The following is a 20,381-nucleotide window of genomic DNA, read 5'->3' on the forward strand; positions in this document are numbered from 1 at the left end:
GATTTATACTCTAATATCACCTGTGTTATATATAGAGAACTTTCTGGGCTGGAGGTAGACCACTGCATCAGAGAAAGCCCACGATGACGTCACTCTGTACCCCTGGCAAGCTTCGGAATAGCATATCAATATTTAATACAATATCTAATATCCTATATCAATACCTAATATCAATAGCATTGTGGATTCATGCTCTAATATCACCTGTGTTATATATAGAGAACTTTCTGGGCTGGAGGTAGACCGCCGGATCAGAGGCAGCCCACTGTGATGTCACTCTGTACCCCTGGCAAGCTTCGGAATAGCATATCAATATCTAATATTTAATATCAATATCTAATATAATATCATAAATCAATACCTAATATCAATAGCATTGTGGATATATGCTCTAATATCACCCGTGTTATATATAGAGAACTTTCTGGGCTGGAGGTAGACCACCAGATCAGAGGCAGCCCACTGTGATGTCACTCTGTACCCCTGGCAAGCTTAGGAATAGCATATCAATATTTAATACAATATCTAATATCTTATATCAATACCTAATATCAATAGCATTGTGAATTCATGCTCTAATATCACCTGTGTTATATATATATATAGAGAACTTTCTGGGTTGGAGGTAGACCGCCAGATCAGAGGCAGCCCACTATGATGTCACTCTGTACCCCTGGCAAGCTTAGAAATAGCATATCAATATCTAATATTTAATATAATATCTAAAATCATATATCAATACGTAATATCAATAGCATTGTGGATTCATGCTCTAATATCACCTGTGTTATATATATATATATATATAGAGAACTTTCTGGGTTGGAGGTAGACCGTTGGTTTAGAGGCAGCCCACTATGATGTCACTCTGTACCCCTGGCAAGCTTAGAAATAGCATATCAATATCTAATAAAATATCTAAAATCATATATCAATACGTAATATCAATAGCATTGTGGATGGATATATGCTCTAATATCACCTGTGTTATATGTAGAGAACTTTCTGGGTTGGAGGTAGATTGCCAGATCTGAGGCAGCCCACTATGATGTCACTCTGGCAAGCTTAGGAAGCATGAAAAGAGTGTGTTTCGCCTTTTTTATCTGATGGGTTGTGCGTTCTTCTGATGTACCTGTGGGGTGTTACTAGTGAAATGGACATTATTGGGTGATATAGACATTTCTATCAGGGGTGGTGGGTGTGCTCCTCCCCTCCCCATCCATTTTTCTTTCCCTTACAGGCAGACGTTCTATTTCACTAGCATTGGTGTAGCAACATTTTTTTTTTTTTATAGATTGTAAGCTCTGCGGTTGAACTTGCTAGGCTCCAAAGCTGATAACGTATAATGGAGCGGGAGTTGATGAAATTCCCAGCGCAATTGGTCTTGTATGTCTAGGAGTAAATCTGCGATCCTGGCACAGCAAGGGTTACAGAGGACGGGAGCCAGAGCGATATATGAATGACTGGGTGTAGCAGTGGTGACGGCACCATCCCTGCACCTCCACCAACTGTTTATTACCCGATTCTAGGAGCAGTGACATCATTTCCAGCCAATGGGAAAGCAGACAGCATATGCAGCACCCACAGAAGGGGGAGGAGGGGGGAGGGGAGAACCCCCAAATTAAAATGGCTAGGTACAGAATACTAAGGGTAATATCAGCGGTATTGTGCAAGGATGGAGGAATATAAGATAGATGGACCCCTATGAGATCAGATAGGTACATTGTGCTGAATCAGTAACACAGATGATGCTTCATTAGTGACACCTGCTTCCAGCAGACGTCATTTTCTGCTCTAATGAGCCTATTTATTGCAAGGAAAGGGAACATATCAGGATGATAATGAAAAACATACAGTAGGATTCAATGGTAGACACTATTGCAAAGATAAATGGAGGCATTGCCTCTACTAGCCGGTCAGTTTTTACCTGCCGTAGTTCTACCGCAGGTAAGAGGATGACAGCAAGCAGGTGATTGGCTGACATGAGCTACACCACAATTTTTGATTTGCTGCGATTTTTATATATGAGACCCAGTGTGTGTGTGTGCGCAGCTGTGCGTCCTCAGTCACAGTGACAGCCGCCCTCCGGGGAGAAATCAGACTCTGCGTTCCCCCAGGACACAGGCGGAGGTGCAAAATGAAACGGTACAGAAAAAATATCAAGCGCTTACAAAGAGCGTGACCCAGAGGGGATCCGCATTATTCAGCAGCCAACTGGATATTTTCGGAGGAATTTCGATATAGAGGATCGTAGGCGTGTTGAACAAAAACGCAGCACGCCCGCCGCGCTGCTAGGAAACTGCAAGTCCCAGCAGGCTCTGTGCTGCGTGCCCCAAAAGGCAGGCTTGGGTTAATAAATAGCACAGCAAATGATATGGAAAGTGAAATAACAACCAATCAAATTTCAGTCAAATTAGTGGTATGGGGGTTCTGATGGCTTGCTATGAATCGTTGCTCTTTAAGTTGTGAAATAAGCCTGATTGTGGGGCTCATTTAGAAAAACTGAAACAAAGTAGAGCGACCGGGAAACAGGCAATCTGGGCAACTGTTCAAACCTGTTTTTTTGTGTTAAAAAAAAGAACTATGTTATAATGGTGTTGTAGAGTCATATGTACTATGGTATAATGGTGTAGTAGAGAGTCATATGTACTATGGTATAATGGTGTAGTAGAGAATCGTATGTAATATCTTATAATGGTGTAGTAGACTCTACTAAACCATTATAAGATATTACATACGATTCTCTACTACACCATTATACCATAGTACATATGACTCTCTACTATGCTATTATAACATAGTACATATGACTCTCTACTACACTATTATAACATAGTACATATGACTCTACTACACCATTCATATGTACTGTGTTATATCGGCGTAGTAGAGAGTCATATGTACTATGTTATAATGGTGTAGTAGAGAGTCATGTGTACTATGTTATATTGGCGTAGTAGAGAGTCATATGTACTATGTTATAATGGTGTAGTAGAGAGTCATGTGTACTATGTTATATTGGCGTAGTAGAGAGTCATATGTACTATGTTATAATGGTGTAGTAGAGAGTCATGTGTACTATGTTATATTGGCGTAGTAGAGAGTCATATGTACTATGTTATAATGGTGTAGTAGAGAGTCATGTGTACTATGTTATATTGGCGTAGTAGAGAGTCATATGTACTATGTTATAATGGTGTAGTAGACAGTCATATGTACTGTTATAATGGTGTAGTAGAGAGTCATATGTAATATATTATAACGCTCCCACATAATCTAATAAAAAAAGCAACCCTGTTGTCAAGTGTATAGACATAAAGCACGGTTGGCTCAATTTTGGCACTTCTGTCTTGCAGAAAAATAAAGGCCTCAGGCCAACCATTACGCTACCTGCATGGAGTTTTCACGTTCTCCCTGTGCCGAGTGGCTTTCCTCTAGGTCAGGGGTCTCCAGACTTTCTAAATAAAGGGGCTGCTTCATTGTCCATTAGATTTTAGTGGGGTCAGAGAATGGTATCACTGGGAGGTATTGCCCCATCACTGGGAGAAATGATGCCCCATTGTTGGTGTCAGTGGAAGGAATAGTGCCCTACTGTTTAATAGTGGGAGGAATGGTACCCCATAGAGGGTGTCAGTTGAATGAATGGTGTCTCATAGTTGGTGTCAGTGGAAGCAATGGTGCCTCATAGACAACATAGACACACATGCGGGGCCAGGGATAGGCCAAGGGAGAAAACCCGGAGAGACACCATGGAGGGGTGGACCAGAGCACAAGGGGGCTACAAAGTGCCCTAAGTGTTGCACAGTGGGGACGAGGATATATACTTGCCCATAGGTCATTTCTCTTTTGCCTCATAGTTGGTGTCAGTGGAAGGAATGGTGCCTCATAGTTGGTGTCAGTGGAAGGAATGGTGCCTCATAGTTGGTTTCAGTTATAGGAATGGTGCCCCTTAGTTGGTGTCAGTGGAAGGAATTGTGCCAAGAAGGCTGGATACAGACCACTGCTGTAGGTCATTTGGTTTCCCCCCACACTCCAAAGACATGCTGGTAGGTTATTTGGCTCCTGTCTGAATTGGCCCCTAGTATGTGAGATAGGGCCCTTAGATTGAAAGCTCCTTGCGGTACTCATACCAATGCACAGTATGTAGAGTGCTGTGTATCTGTAATAAATAAGGTAAGTAAAGCAAGAGGATCCTCTATGCTGACCTCTCTGCCGGATGCTACATTGAGACTTCGCTCCCTTGAAGAGCACTGGGAGCCTCTGTTAGCTTATACTTCCCGGCGTATCAGATGGCTGGTCCCCTGGTGCACTCTGTGGTTCTGTCCGCCGGCCTCCAACCACACTACAGGACACAATAGTGATGTAGGGGCCAGCGGATCGAACTACTGCGCTCAGCGTGGCTCCAGGTATCTGACACAAGCTTTCAAGACAAGATGATGGCAGTGAGGATGTGCAAAGCGCAGCAATCCAAAGCAGCCAATCAGAAATCATTTCTCATCTGAGTTCTGATTGCTATAAGAAGGTATTGAGATCGTTTTGTCTTGGCAGGTCGTTCATGTTTAACACTTAAAGGAGCAGCGAGGCAAGCGAGTTGTAGACAGCGCTGGTCCTGGCGTATCTTGGGAGAGACAGTAGTTATCAGACAAGGTCCTTCTGCTTGTCTCCCTCCATAGATACAGTGGAGTAAATGAGCGTTGTCACCTTAGCACAGGAAGGGTGTCACTGGCAGAATTACATAGCTCCCAACTGTCTCTGATTTCGAGGGACTGTCCCTCATTTGGAGCAAAGTCCCTCTGTCCCTCTTTCCTCATTTCGGTCTGATCCATATATATATGTATATAAAATGCACCTTTTCTCTTTCAAAAAGTGTTTCCCAGAGCTAAACCTTTCATCTGATTTCTAAATTGCTGAATTTGTAAATTTTCAAAGCCAATATAAAGGAATTGTATCGATATAAAAAAGCATTTGTGGATTTAATTAACCCTTTTTTGGTTAATTCTCCTTTAAGGGGGTGTGGCAGGGGGAGTGTCCTATGCCTACCTACGTTTGCTAGTAGGTGTCCCTCATTCCCATTTCAAAATGTTGGGAGGTATGGAGTTACCAGGTAAAAATAAAGGAAAAAAAACGATATATAAGGAAACAAATGCATCCACCATATCCAGGGCCACCATCAGGAATTTTGGGGCCCCTTACACAGCTTCAGGCATGGCCCCCCTGGGAATGCCATCTGGGGACCACCAGGCCCTTTACTCCACTGTATCTATGGAGGGAGCCAAAGTTGTCACTCCAGGACAAGACTACAGAGACCACCCCGCTCCTTCTATATAACATAGATTGGTGTGGTTCTGTAGTCCACAGGGCTAAATAGGAACAATATAACCGATAACAATGCAGCACAGGCAGAGAGAACAGGAAGTTATCAGCTGGCAAGATTTCTGGCAGGATTAGAAGTTTGTTTTTGCACTTATCAAACAGATAGAACAGTGGTGCTCAACCTTCTAGGGCTGTGACCCCTTGATAACATTTCCCAAGTTGTGGGGACCCCTAACAGTAAAATTATTTTCGTAGCGTGGGTTGTCAGCACCCAAGGCAAGACAAGAAATGTACTCCCCTAACCCACAGACATTTAGCGCTCCCTGAGTCCTTGTATTGGCAACTATAATCGCAGGTAGTGTAACTCACTGACCCAGATTCTTAAAGGGCTTACGACGGCGCAGCGCCATGTACGCCAACGTAAGTCCTAATCTGGGCCGTCGTATCTATGCGACTGATTCTTAGAATCAGTTACGCATAGATATCCATTCGATCCGACAGGCGTAAGTCTCTTACACCGTCGGATCGTAACTGCAATTTTTTTTTTCCCCGCTAGGTGGCGCTTCCGTCGATTTCCGCGTCGAGTATGCAAATTAGCTAGATACGCAAATTCCCGAACGTACGCGCGGCCGACGTAGTAAAGTTACGACGTTTACGTTAGGCTTTTCCCGGCGTAAAGTTGCCCCTGCTATATAAGGTGCAGCCAATGTTAGGTATGGCCGTCGTTCCCACGTCGAAAATTCTAAAAATTACGTTGTTTGCGTAAGTCGTCCGTGAATGGTGCTGGACGGAATTTACGTCCACGTCAAAACCAATGACGTCCTTGTGACGTCATTTAGAGCAATGCACGCTGGGATATTTTAGGGACGGTGCATGCGCAGTTCGTTCGGCGCGGGGACGCGCTTCATTTAAATGAAACACGCCCCCTAACCGCCGAATTTGAATTCCACCGGGTGATTTACGCTACGCCGCTGCAACTTTACAGGCAAGTGCTTTGTGAATAAAGCACTTGCCTGAAAAACTTGCGGCGGCATAACGTAAATGAGATACGTTACGCCCGCACATTTTTGCGCCCATCTACGAGAATCTGGGCCACTGTCTCCAGCTTCACTGTGTCTCCCAGCTCTATGGTGTCTCGTAGCAGTGACACCTATGCTGAAATCAGGAGATAGGGTCTCCTCCAGCCCCTCCCACTTCACATTCCTCACCAGTCAGCTGACCTCTAGTCTTTGCCCCCCAGCCATGCCGTGAACTGAATGGGCGCCTGCGAAGAGGCTGAGTGGGCAGCTGTGGGCTCCAGGGATAGAACTGTTGGGTGGCTGCAGAAATGCTGGGAGAGCGATACGGGCTTCAGGAACAGCCCAGGATTCGGTGACCCCTGGTAAATCATCATTTGACCCCCGACCCCCAGGTTGAGAACCACTGAGATCGAACAAAACACTTTCTTTGGTATATTTAACAAACCAAAAAGGACCGAATAAGAGAAGTTCGTTGTTGGGGTTTGCTTCTTAACTTCCAAGAAATCTCTGTGTGAGATCACTGCTTGATCAAACAAAAAACTGCCATCCGTGTGTGTTGGGGTCCCGTTATGGGGTATCAAATGTTCCCTTATTCCATTCAAACAGCAAATCTCAAACACATGTTCAAATAGGAAATCCAACGATTAATAAGAAAGACCTTCGCCTGACTTGCTTCGCCTGCAATTGCACCCCAATAGGACATGCTGGGGGGAATCTAGAGCAGGCGACCAATCAGCTTCTATCTTACAATTTAAAAACTTAACTGTACAAGCTAAAAATAGAAGCTGATTGGTTGCCATGTACAGTTACTCTAGATTCTGTCTGCCTCATTAGATAAATTCCCTTTTCTGTGTCTGGAGAATTACAGCGCAGAGCAGGTCAAATGCTGCCTCTGAACTGTTATCTACACTACTACATTGATGCCAGAGGGCATTTCATGACCCGCATCGGAAAAAAGAAAAACACCCGTGTACACGAGCTCTTATGGTATATCATATAGGCTTTGCTTTATGATTGGAAAATAAACCAATCAATCTCTGCTGGTAAGAGAAATCCATCTATAGTCAACAACCAATCCAAATGAGACACAATATTATCAAAAGTATTGGGACACCTGCCTTTACACGCATGACGCCACAACGTTCTTGCCGTTCAAGAGAAGCGCGGTTCTTTTGAAAGGAGAGTCTATACACTCGGGCGGCAAGAGATTCTTGCCAAGAATCTCGTCTGGAAAAACATCATTTTTTTCCTGACGAGATTCTTGCCCGTGTGTACTAGGCTTAAGGCCTGATTCACATCTATGCATTTTTAGTGCATTTTGCATTTTGCTGATTTGCACTAAAGCCCATTTATCATGGTTTCCTATGAAACATGTTACATTACACAGCCCTTATTCCTCTGGACCCCTTTACATTACACAGCACTCTGGACCTCTTTACATTACATTACCCTTTTTCCCCTTTACATTACACAGCACCCTGCACCTCTGGACCCCTTTACATTACACAGCCCTTATTCCTCTGGACCCCTTTACCTTACACAGCACCCTGCACCTCTTTACATTACATTACATTACCCTTTTTCCCCTTTACATTACACAGCACCCTTCACCTCTGGACCCCTTTACATTACACAGCCCTTATTCCTCTGGACCCCTTTACATTACACAGCCCTTATTCCTCTGGACCCCTTTACCTTACACAGCACCCTGCACCTCTTTACATTACATTACATTACCCTTTTTCCCCTTTACATTACACAGCACCCTTCACCTCTGGACCCCTTTACATTACACAGCCCTTATTCCTCTGGACCCCTTTACATTACACAGCCCTTATTCCTCTGGACCCCTTTACCTTACACAGCACCCTGCACCTCTGGACCTCTTTACATTACATTACCCTTTTTCCCCTTTACATTACACAGCACCCTTCACCTCTGGACCCCTTTACATTACACAGCCCTTATTCCTCTGGACCCCTTTACATTACACAGCCCTTATTCCTCTGGACCCCTTTACCTTACACAGCACCCTGCACCTCTGGACCTCTTTACATTACATTACATTACCCTTTTTCCCCTTTACATTACACAGCACCCTGCACCTCTGGACCTCTTTACATTACACAGCACCCTGCACCTCTGGACCTCTTTGCATTACACAGCACCCTGCACCTCTGGACCCTTTTACATTACACAGCACCCTGCACCTCTGGACCCCTTTACATTACACGGCCCTTGTACCTCTGGACCTCTTTACATTACACAGCACCCTGCACCTCTGGACCTCTTTGCATTACACAGCACCCTGCACCTCTGGACCCTTTTACATTACACAGCACCCTGCACCTCTGGACCCCTTTACATTACACAGCCCTTGTACCTCTGGACCTCTTTACATTACACAGCACCCTGCACCTCTGGACCTCTTTGCATTACACAGCACCCTGCACCTCTGGCCCCTTTTACATTACACAGCACCCTGCACCTCTGGACCCCTTTACATTACACGGCCCTTGTACCTCTGGACCTCTTTACATTACACAACACCCTACACCTTTGGCCCCCTTTACATTATACAGCACCACACCTCTGGACCCCTTTACATTACACAGCACCCTGCACCTCTGGACCCCTTTACATTATACAGCACCCTGCACCTCTGGACCCCTTTACATTATACAGCACCACACCTCTGGACCCCTTTACATTACACAGCACCACACCTCTGGACCCCTTTACATTACACAGCACCCTGCACCTCTGGACCCTTTTACATTATACATTTGGCAGGCAGTCATTGATGGTTTTGCTGTATCATATCACTGTGCACATGCTGAACCTCGGTGGGGGTCAGAGCATACTCTTCCTGATGGCGGTATAGACGGTGTCAGTGTGATGTGTCTGTTTTATTTATAATCCCCTCTTGTTGGTGTGATCGGTGATCTGCATGGCTGGAGGCACAAGGCTACATCTTCATTTGGGAGTGTATTAGGCAGGAGGCCCCTTGTCTCCGGTTGACTAGTAAAATCAATGCATGGAGTGTGAGGTTTGGCGGCTGGGATGGGATCCTGTACATCAGGGAAGTTGTCAGGCTGAGGACGAGCAGCCTTGACAGGAGCGGTTGTCATGACAACGGCATCTACTTAAATCCGGGTCCCTCCAGGGAATATTTAGGCTGAATGTCCCCACCAGTAATTAGACTTGCCCTCCCCTCCCCGAACCCCCACTGTACCCCCCTCCCCCTCCGCACCTATTCACAGCACGGTCAGAAAAGCAGGATAATTGCGCTCGGCTGTGCAAAGGTCTGTACTGGAAGTAGGCAGGGGGTGCGCAGTGCGCTTAGACGGAAAATGCTTTTAATGACCTGGACCAGGTTTGCCAGTCTAAAATGTATTCAATTCTTTATGGGCTGCTGGACAAAATAATTACAACTTTAAAACTGTCACTATCACGCTGACTAATAAAGCTGAACTCCAGGCAAAAAAAAAAAAAAGCTTTTATTTAAATTTATTCCTCAATAGTCACAAAGGATATAAATCCACGTTTTAAATGGGCAAACCCAGGTATAACCTTGTAAAAGAAGCATTGGCCCGGATTCAAGTAGATTTGCGCATTTTTTACGGAGGCGCAGGGCAACAAATTTACTGCGCTGCCCTTGATTCATGGAGCAGTAGCTCCGTAAATTGCGTGGGCGCACCGGCAAAATGCCCGGCGTAAGCGCGCGCAATTTAAATGATCCCGTAGGGGGCGGGAATCATTTAAATTAGGCGCGTTCCCGCGCCGAGCGTAGAGCGCATGCTCCGTCGGGAAACTTTCCCGACGTGCATTGCGGCAAATGACGTCGCAAGGACGTCATTTGCTTCATAGTGAACGTGAATGGCGTCCAGCGCCATTCACGATTCACTTACGCAAACTACGTAACTTTAAAATTTCGCGACGCGGGAACGACGGGTATACGTAACATTGGCTGCCCCTGCTAATAGCAGGGGCAGCCTTATGCGAAAACCGCCGTACGGAAACAACGTAAATTGCGTACGCAGGGCTCGCGCAACGTTGTGAATCAGCGTTAGTATGCAATTTGCATACTATACGCTGAGCACAATGGGAACGCCACCTAGCGGCCATCGCAAGAATGCAGCCTAAGATATGCGGGCATAAGAGCCTTATGCCGCGCATATCTTAGGCTGCAGTCGGCGTAACGAGAATCCTGAATCAGGAGCATTTGTTACGCCAGGGCAAGTAAGCAATTGCGCTGTGTAACTTATGGTTACACAGGCGCAATTGCTTCTTGAATCCAGGCCATTGACTTCATTGCTGTGCTGAGAGCAGAACTGTAGGAGGGACCCAGCAGGCTCCACCCACCACAGGCTACCTATAGAAAACTACAGGAAGGGCGGAGACAAGACCAGTCATCCTGCACAAGGAGAGAGAGCCACAGTGACCAGTCTTTATTATAGGAAGTAAAGTATAACACTGGATTACTGCACAGGTCTGGAAGAAATACACAAAGCACACCCAAGGTTCTAAGAATACACATGCCTCGGGCAGTGCCCCCCCGTGCAGCACTAACACACTCCCTCACCACCACCCGCTGTCCTTACCTTGGATACAGGGGGTGAGAGCATGGCGGGCTCGGGGAAAGCTGCTCCGGTGTCCTCTGCTGGAGCAGCTTCCGCAGTGTCTCCTCTCTCCTTCCGGCGCTAGGCGTCCATTAGGATCGCCAGACGTTATGGCCAATCGGGAAACAGGAATCATACCTGCTTCCCGATTGGCCAGGAGGAGGATCAGTGTTTCAACAGCAAATTTTCATTCCCTGTTGCAACACACCTGGGTGGGCTCCAGATGCAATCCTCTGCGTCCCGAGTCCACCCTATTTTGAAGCCTATTAGAGCCTATGGCTATGCTATGCATGAATCTATCCATTATGCAAATAGGGGTTGCTGAGGATAGGGGGGGGTGTGGCGCCCGGGCTCCGGGAGATGTTCAAAGCTTGGGATATTTTTTTTTTAACCTAACCCTGCTTTAAACTTCTCCACAACTTTATCCCTGACCCGTCTAGTGTGCTCCTTGGCCTTCATGATGCTGTTTGTTCACTAAGGTTCTCTAACAAACCTCCGAGGGCCTCACAGAACAGCTTTATTATACTGAGATAAAATTACACACAGGTGGGCTCTATTTACTAATTAGATGACTTCTGAAGGCAATTGGTTCCACTGGCTTTTAGTTAGGGGTATCAGAGTAAAGGGGGCTAAATGCCCCCCACACTTTTCACATATTTATTTGTAAAAAAGAAAAAAAAATGAAATCTATTTATCATTTTCCTTCCACTTCACAATTATGTGCCACTTTGTGTTGGTCTATCACATAAAATCCCAATAAAATACATGTTTTTGGTTGTAACATGACAAAAAGTGGAAAATTTCAAGGGGTATGAATACTTTTTCAAGGCACTGTTGTTTATTAATTGTACACTAAAATACAGTTGCTTACTGCGCCTTAAAGTACACACAGGTCAAATGTTTTTGAAATTGCACCAAACGTGTGTGCGCATTTGCTAGATGCGTGGGTGTGCCATTAACAATTATACAAACGGCGTGTTTCTGTGCGCTGCAGGAAACGTGCGTTTTAGTGCAAATGGTCAGACCCTTAAGCTGTACTAGAAAAAACATGACAAGTGGATTGATTGGTTGCTGTGGGCAGAACAGAGACTGATGAGAAAAGGGGTGATATAGTTAGATATGTGATGCCAGTGGAGGATTCATGGAGGATCTACTGCTATAAATCTGGAGGTGTGAGCAGCTGTGCGGCAGAGACCCTGAGATTACTGTAATTAATATGAAGAAGGGAGGGGCTAAGTCATTACTGTTCCCTTTAATTTCCCAGTGGACCCAGCAGTGAGAAATAGGTTACATCTAAGTGATCTCCAGCCTGTCCTAAAATTGCTTGGCTTGTGCTGCCTCCCCGGGCATAGAGCGGCCAATGGGTATTAAGGGTAATAAATTAGATGGAAATGTGCTGATGGGTCCTTTTATCGGAGATCTCGGGGTTAAATGTCATTTTCAGTCTCTATCTCTCTATCTATATCTATCTATCTATCTATATCTATATCTATCTTTCTATATCTATCTCTCTATCTCCCTATATCTATCTATCTATCTATCTATCTATCTATCTATATCTATCTATCTATCTATCTATCTATATCTATCTTCCTATATCTATCTATCTATCTATCTATCTATCTCTCTATATCTATCTATCTATCTCTCTATATCTATCTCTCTATATCTATCTATCTCTATATCTATCTATCTATCTCTCTATATCTATCTATCTTTCTTTCTATATATATCTATCTTTCTATATCTATCTATCTATCTATCTATCTCTCTGTCTCTCTATCTATATCTATCTCTCTATCTATCTATCTCTCTATCTTTCTATATCTATCTATCTCTCTATATCTATCTATCTATCTATCTATATATATATATCTCTATATATCTCTCTATATCTATCTATCTCTCTATATCCATCTATCTATCTATCTATCTATCTATCTCTCTCTCTCTCTCTTTATCTATCTCTCTATCTTTCTATATCTATCTCTCTATCTATCTATCTATCTCTCTATATCTATCTCTCTATATATATCTATCTTTCTATAGCTATCTTTCTATATCTATCTATCTCTCTATATCCATCTATCTATCTATCTATCTCCATTCAAGGCTGCATGAAGTTTGCCGAAAGCGCTGCTACTGTTTTGCCAAAGCTTGTAGGACATACTGGACATTATACATTATTTACGCTTAAAGCGGAGTTCCCACTGTATACATTTTTTGGGGGGGGGATTACTGTAATATAGATTTTTTTCCTATTGATATCACTCACGTTTTAGGGTTCGATCGCTGCTCGATTGCCGATTTCCTATTGTAAGATAGTTTATATTCTTCTCCCCTGGCATTTTCTATATTGCTTGTGGGCATGTGAAGCCCACAAGCAATATCTTCCAGGTTACAGTGCAGCTGAGCGACTAGCATGCACCGCCCGTTCTCACGCATGCGCAGTATGTACGGGTCACGGCCATTGTTGCCATCACAACAATCTTCGTGAGAGGTGCCCGCCACTTACTTACCTCCACTGTACAGTTCGTTTTGCACAGTGTGGCCCGAAATGTCCTCTTCTGGGGTCCCACGGCGATGGTCTCGGTTCCTTTCCGGAAGAGTATGAAATCCCCGAAACATGAAATCAACTCCCTCTGGGCATAGCCGGCAAGTGTATGACTCGGCCTCGCCCCCCGGAGGCCGCATCACTGGATTTGATTGACAGCAGCGGGAGCCAATGGCTGCGCTGCGATCAATCTATCCAATGAGGAGCCGATCAGCCATGGAGAGAATGACTTGGGATCCCACGGAAATCTCCCACAGAGATTTGGAGCTCAGGTAAGTAAAAGAGGGTCAACAATGCCCATTAGCTGTCCCTGGAGAACTGAGCTGGGATCATCTAAGGTCCTACCAATTTGAATGTCCATCTATTTTCTGATAAAATCCTCAGCAGACACATTAAAGAAAGAAGACCCCCTCAGGGTGTTCCTACTTCACGAGCCATCTCACATTGGCTGTCAGGGATCGGCCATGGGAAATTGCATATCTAAAGGGATGTTGGGGGTGCTTTGTTCCATATAACACGTCCCGCACACTCATGGATACACACAGGCCTATGATTGGCCGCTCAGACACTAAGCATTGTACTGTGGTAATATAGCGGAGAAAAACAATGTGGGCGCCCCCATCCCTGGCAGGCCAACAGGACAACGCGAAAGAACATGGGAGGTAAGTATGTGCTTCCTACTCTCCCTGCTCTAAAGCAACACTTTGGGCCGGATTCACAAAGAGTTACGCCGGCGTATCAGTAGATACACCAACGTAACTCACAATTTAAGCCCGTCGCATGTTTAAGTGTATGCTCAAACTGCGCCGTCGTATCTTAGGGTGCAATATTTCCGCTGGCCGCTAGGTGGCGCTTCCATTGAGTTTGGCGTAAAATATGCAAATTAGTAGATACGCCGATTCACGAACGTACGCTTGCCCATCGCAGTAAAGATACGCTGTTTCCGTAAGAGCTATGCTGGCGTAAAGATAAAGCTGCCTCCTATGTTAAGTATGGCCGACGTTCCCGCGTCGAAATTTTGAAATTTTGCGTCGTTTGCGTAAGTCGTCCGTGAATGGGGCTGGACGCCATTTACGTCCACGTCAAAACCAATGACGTCCTTGCGACGTCATTTAGAGCAATGCACGCCGGGATTTTTTAGGGACCGCGCATGCGCAGTTCGTTCTGCGTGGGGACGCGCTTCATTTAAATGAAACACGCCCCCTACCCGCCGAATTTGAATTCCGCCGGGTGATTTACGCTATGCCGCCGCAACTTTACAGGCAAGTGCTTTGTGAATAAAGCACTTGCCTGAAAAACTTGCGGCGGCGTAACGTAAATCAAATACGTTATGCACGCCCAAAAATACGCCTATCTACGTGAATCTGGCCCTTTGACTTTATCTTTTATGGGTAGTACATGTTCCCTTTAAAATCCAGAATTACAACACAAAAGATTGGTACCCGATCCATCCATCCATCCCTCTTTCCATCCATTGTCTCAGCCTCCTAGAAATATTGATTGCAGCTCTGGAAGGGAACCTCTGAGAGCTTCCAATGTAATGATTGGTCTGTAGAGCACATTCCGACTGTAGGGTAGCCATCTAGCTGACTCAGGCTATTACATCAGTGCTATAGCGGCAGGCAGGGAAAAAGGGGGCCTTGCAGGGCTCATCGGCTCAGGTGTTCCCTTGGCCGCTAAAGCTCATTACAATGCAGACGACGCCTCTAAACCGTCTGTATTATTCAAGCAGGCCAGGCTAGCTTTGATACGATTTTGTGCGGAGGGGGGATTATCTCATTCTGGCGTGGGCACTGTCATACAGACGAAGAGCTGCCACCTGGACTGATAAAGAATAAGTGCGCTAATTCCCTTTCCCTGCAATCCTTTCTATTAGCGTGATGCTTCTGATCTGAATCCTCCATATGTGGAAGAGCATTACCAGCCAGATTTAACTGCCTAACGCTGATCCTGTTAAACAGTCATCATACAGCTTTCCGTGCGTAAAGAATGGCGCTGGGAGCATAACCGTCTCATGTCAATGTTGTAATAGACAATAATGGACACCTTTAGGCATGACATTTTGAGTATAATCCAGAAACAATATTAAAGGTGAAGGCAGCGGTTCACCAGAGGGGTTACGAGACTCTCTGCTGCAGAGCTGTATTTACCTTAACCCCTTCAATACAGGGCTTTTATACCCACCTCCATACCGGGCCTATTCTGGCACTTCTCTCCTACATGTACAAATCATCATTCTTTTGCTAGAAAATTACTCAGAACCCCCAAACATTATACATGTTTTTTTTAGCAGACACCCTAGGGAATAAAATGGCGGTCATTGCAACTTTTTATCTTGCACGGTATTTGCGCAATAATGTTTCAAACGCCTTTTTTTGGGGAAAAAAAATGGTTTCATGAATTTAAAAATAACAAAACAGTAAAGTTAGCCCAATTTTTTTGTAAAATATGAAAGATGAGGTTACGCTGAGTAAATAGATACCCAACATGTCACGCTTTAAAATTGTGCACACTCATGGAATGGCGCCAAACTTTGTTACTTAAAAATCTCCATAGGCGACGCTTTGAAAATGTTTACAAGTTACCAGTTTAGAGTAATGCCCCGTACACACCATCACTTTATGTGATGAAAAAAAACGACATTTTCTGTGAAGTAAAAAATTACATTTTTGAAACTTCAATTTTCAAAGACGAAGTTGCCTACACACCATCGTTTTTCTCACAATGTTCTAGCAAAGCGAGGTTACGTTCTCCCCACTTTTTCCATTGAAGCGCGCTTCATAAGTAGCTTCTGGGCATGCGCGGGTGAAAAAACGTCGTTTTAAACAACGTTTTTTACTACACACGGTCAATTTCTGTGAAGTAAAAGTTGACGTTTTGAAAAACGACACATAAAATTGAAGCATGCTTCAATTTTTTTGGTCGTTTTTTAGAAGACATAAAACGACGTTTTCCCCCCACACACGGTCAATTAAAGTGACGTTTTTAAAAACGTCATTTTTTTTCATCACATAAAGTGATGGTGTGTACGGGGCATTACAGAGGAGGTCTAGTGCTAGAATTGTTGCTCTCGCTCTAACGCACGCGGTAATACCTCACATGTGTGGTTTGAATGACGTTTACATACGTGGGCGGGACTTACGTGTGCGTTCGCTTCTGCGCGCAAGCTACCGGGGACAGGGGCGTTTTATTTTTTATTTTTGTTTATTTTTTATTTATTTTACTTTATTTATTTTTTACACTTTTTTTTTTTCATTTTCTTTTGTTTGATCACTTTTATTCCTATTACAAGGAATGTAAACATCCCTTGTAATAGGAATAGTGTGTGACAGGTGCTCTTTAAGGAGAGATGCGGGGTCAATAAGACTCCACATCTCTCCTCCAGGCTGGAAAGCATGAGATTGTGAAAAAAAATTCACAGATCTAATGCTTACTAGCCGCAATTGCAGCTTTGTTTACTTACGGGTACCCGGGCGTGACGTCATCACATCGCGCCCGGGCCTCTGACCGTCATAGAGATGACTGGTCATCTCTATGCTTCCTATCCGGCGCTGGCCGATTCTTTCTCCAGGCCCCCAATGGCATGGGAGAGCCCGGCGAAGCACTGGATGGCGGCGGGAGGGGGGGATGTCCCCTCCCGCCGCCTATAAGAACGATCAAGCGGCGGAAAATTATCACATGACAAGGGGCAGCACCTGAACTAAAGGGCGTTATCAATGGGGAGCGCCTAGAGTAGTATGATGTCTAAATACAGGTTTGCCGGTCTTAACAGGAAAGTCTAGTCTTCCTAGGCCAACCATTTTCAACTAGGGTTCCTTCAGTTTCTGGAGGTTCCTTGAGCTGTGACTGACTGACCTCCCATCTGATGGTGCCTTCATAGTTCCAGGGCCAGCCGCACTAGGTAGAGCCAGTGACTGCTGTAGATGCCAATCATCTTTATAGCTGTCCGTAAGTGTGGCATTCCTTCTACTGACCATCAAGGGGCATTTTCTCAAAGACTCCAGATTGATTTATTCTACCAGGGGTTCCCTGAGACCTAAAACATTATTTTAGGGGTTCCTCTGGGTTAAAAATGTTGAGAAGGACTGCCTTGTACACACGAGTGGAATTTCCGTCGGAAAAAAAGTTGGATGGTTTTTCCGACGAAATTCCGCTCAAGCTTGGCTTGCATACACACGGTCACACAAAGGTTCTCTGAACTTTCGAGCGTTAAGAACTGGGTGACGTTAAACACTAGGATGAGTTCAATGCTTCAATGCATGTTTTTTCCCCGTCAGAATTCTATACAGACGAACGGATTTTCCAATAGGATTTTTTTCCGTCAGAAAAATTGAGAACCTGCTCTGTATCTAAGTCCGTCGGAAATTCCGGCTCTTGATTAGTGATCTGCAGGGGCGGACTGACAACTCATGGGGCCCCCAGGCAATAGGAGATTATGGGGCCCCCGGGCAATAGGAGATTATGGGGCCACACAGTATACACACACACACACACATACAGTATACATACACAGTATACACAAACAGTATACATACACACAGAATACACATACACACACTGAAAACTGGAGAGGCGGGGCAGCTATAATCTTTTGATTTAAAAAAAAAACACAGATTTTTACATACTGTCCCTGGTTTTACTGAGGACCCTGGCAACCCCCCCTAGTGGCATGGGGCCCTCAGGCAGTGCCCGAGAGCCCGAATGGTCAGTCCACCCCTGGTGATCTGTATTGTCCAAAGTTACCAATACACTATACACATAGGCCCGGATTCTCAAAGGAGTTATGCCGGCGTATCTCCAGATACGCCGTCGTAACTCTGAGTGCGGCCCGTCGCAACTCGGCGCCTGATTCATAGAATCAGATACGCCTCACAGTTGCCTAGATACGAGCGGCGTAAGTCTCCTACGCCGTTGTATCTTAGGGTGCATATTTACGCTGGCCGCTAGGTGGCGCTTCCGTATATTTCCGCGTTGAATATGCTAATTAGTTAGATATGCCGATTCACGAACGTACGTGCGCCCGGCGTATCAAGATACGTCGTTTACGTAAGACATACGCCGGCGTAAAGCTACCCCTCATAAAGCAGGGGTAAGTCATGTTAGGTATGGACGTCGGAAACGTACGGACAGCGTCGTATTTTACGTCGTTTGCGTAAGTCGTCCGTGAATGGAGCTGGACGTAAGTTACGTTCACGTCGACTAGGCATTGAGCGGACGTAATTTAATTTGAAAATTCGACGTGATACTGAGCATGCGCGCGCATGCGCCGTTCGAAAAAAGCGTCATTTACGTGGGGTCATGAATAGTTTACATAAAACACGCCCCCGTTCCTCATTTGATTTAGGCGCGCTTACGCCGGCACATTTACGCTACGCCGACGTAACTTTGGACGCAAGTGCTTTGTGAATACAGCACTTGCCTCTCTAAGTTGTGGCGGCATAGCGTAACTACGATACGCTACGCCCGCTTACATTTACGCCGCCCTACGAGAATCTGGGCCATAAAGATTTATACCACTAGTAGTGTATTCCAGTATTCATTTCAGCAATACTAATAAGAAAAGGTGTGGAGTCTTGCAAAAGGGTTGTCGTAATTCAGAAATGCCTGGAGCTACTGTTTCTTTTAAGACAGCTCTGTGTTATTGATGTCATTATTAATTGTTGGCCACTGGAGATATTGGGTCACATATGCAGTCTCAACAGAGCAGGGAGGAAGGGGAAATCAATGGAGGAACTTCACTCTGTGGCAACAAATGTATTACACACAGATTGGCCAACTTCCCTTTTCTCAGATTTAGGTGCAGGTCTCCTGTATGCATGGGGGTAAAAGGTTATGTATAAGGCAGGAAAGGGTGTGGATGGCATGAAAAATATATAGATTTGTGGATGTACAGTTTTTCCATTTGTTAGACATTTAGTCAGAGTGTATGTGACATTGCTGGAGGAATCTATGTCGATATGTTGGTGCCAAGGCCCAGTACTGGTGCGTGTTTCCATTTGTCTGAAAACACGTTCCCAAGAATACGGAAACAACCAGGAATATTTTATATTTGTTACTGAGAGCAATAGTTAAATGTTAAATATAGATGGTGGATTGATCAGCCTAGAGTTTAGGGGAAATTATGTGGGAAAAAAGGGCCAGATTCATGTAGAAGAGTGGCGGCGTAACGTATCATAGATACGTTACACCGCCGCAATTTTTCATCGCAAGTGCCTGATTCACCAAGCACTTGAGATGAAAACCTACGCTGGCGCAAGGCGGGCCAATTCAAATGGGCGTGTGCCATTTAAATTGGGCGCGCTCCCGCGCCGGACCTACCGCGCATGCTCCGTTTCCGAACTCCCGTCGTGCTTTGCGCGCCGTGACGTCATTTTTTCGAACGGCGATGCGCGTAGCGTAATTCCGTATTCCCGGACGGCTTACGCAAACGACGTTCATTTTTAAATTTCAACGCGGGAACGACGGCCATACTTTAGACAGCAATACGTTTGCTGACTAAAGTTAGGGCACCAAAAAAAACGACTAACTTTGCGACGGGAAACTAGACTAGCGGCGACGTAGCGAACGCGAAAAACCGTCGTGGATCGCCGTAACTCCTAATTTGCATACCTAACGCTGGTTTACGACGCGAACTCCCCCCAGCGGCGGCCGCCGTATTGCATCTTAAAGATCCGACAGTGTAAAACAATTACACCTGTCGGATCTTATGGCTATCTATGCGTAACTGATTCTATGAATCCGTCGCATAGATAGAACAACAGATACGACGGCGTATCAGGAGATACGACGGCGTATCAGGAGATACGACGGCGTATCTGCTCTGTGAATCTGGCCCATAGTCTGTTGTGATTTTCCAGGACTTATTGAAGGGTC

At 45.0% G+C, this 20,381-nt stretch overlaps 1 protein-coding gene across 3 annotated transcripts in view; it reads left to right on the top strand.

Moving 5' to 3' along the window:
- Positions 1 to 20,381, top strand: part of SH2D3C (SH2 domain containing 3C) — a 126,729-nt gene that overhangs the window by 82,381 nt on the left and 23,967 nt on the right. The gene's annotated exons all lie outside the window — the stretch shown is intronic.

The sequence above is a fragment of the Rana temporaria genome, chromosome 9 (assembly GCF_905171775.1).
Source record: "Rana temporaria chromosome 9, aRanTem1.1, whole genome shotgun sequence".
Lineage (NCBI taxonomy): Eukaryota > Metazoa > Chordata > Amphibia > Anura > Ranidae > Rana > Rana temporaria.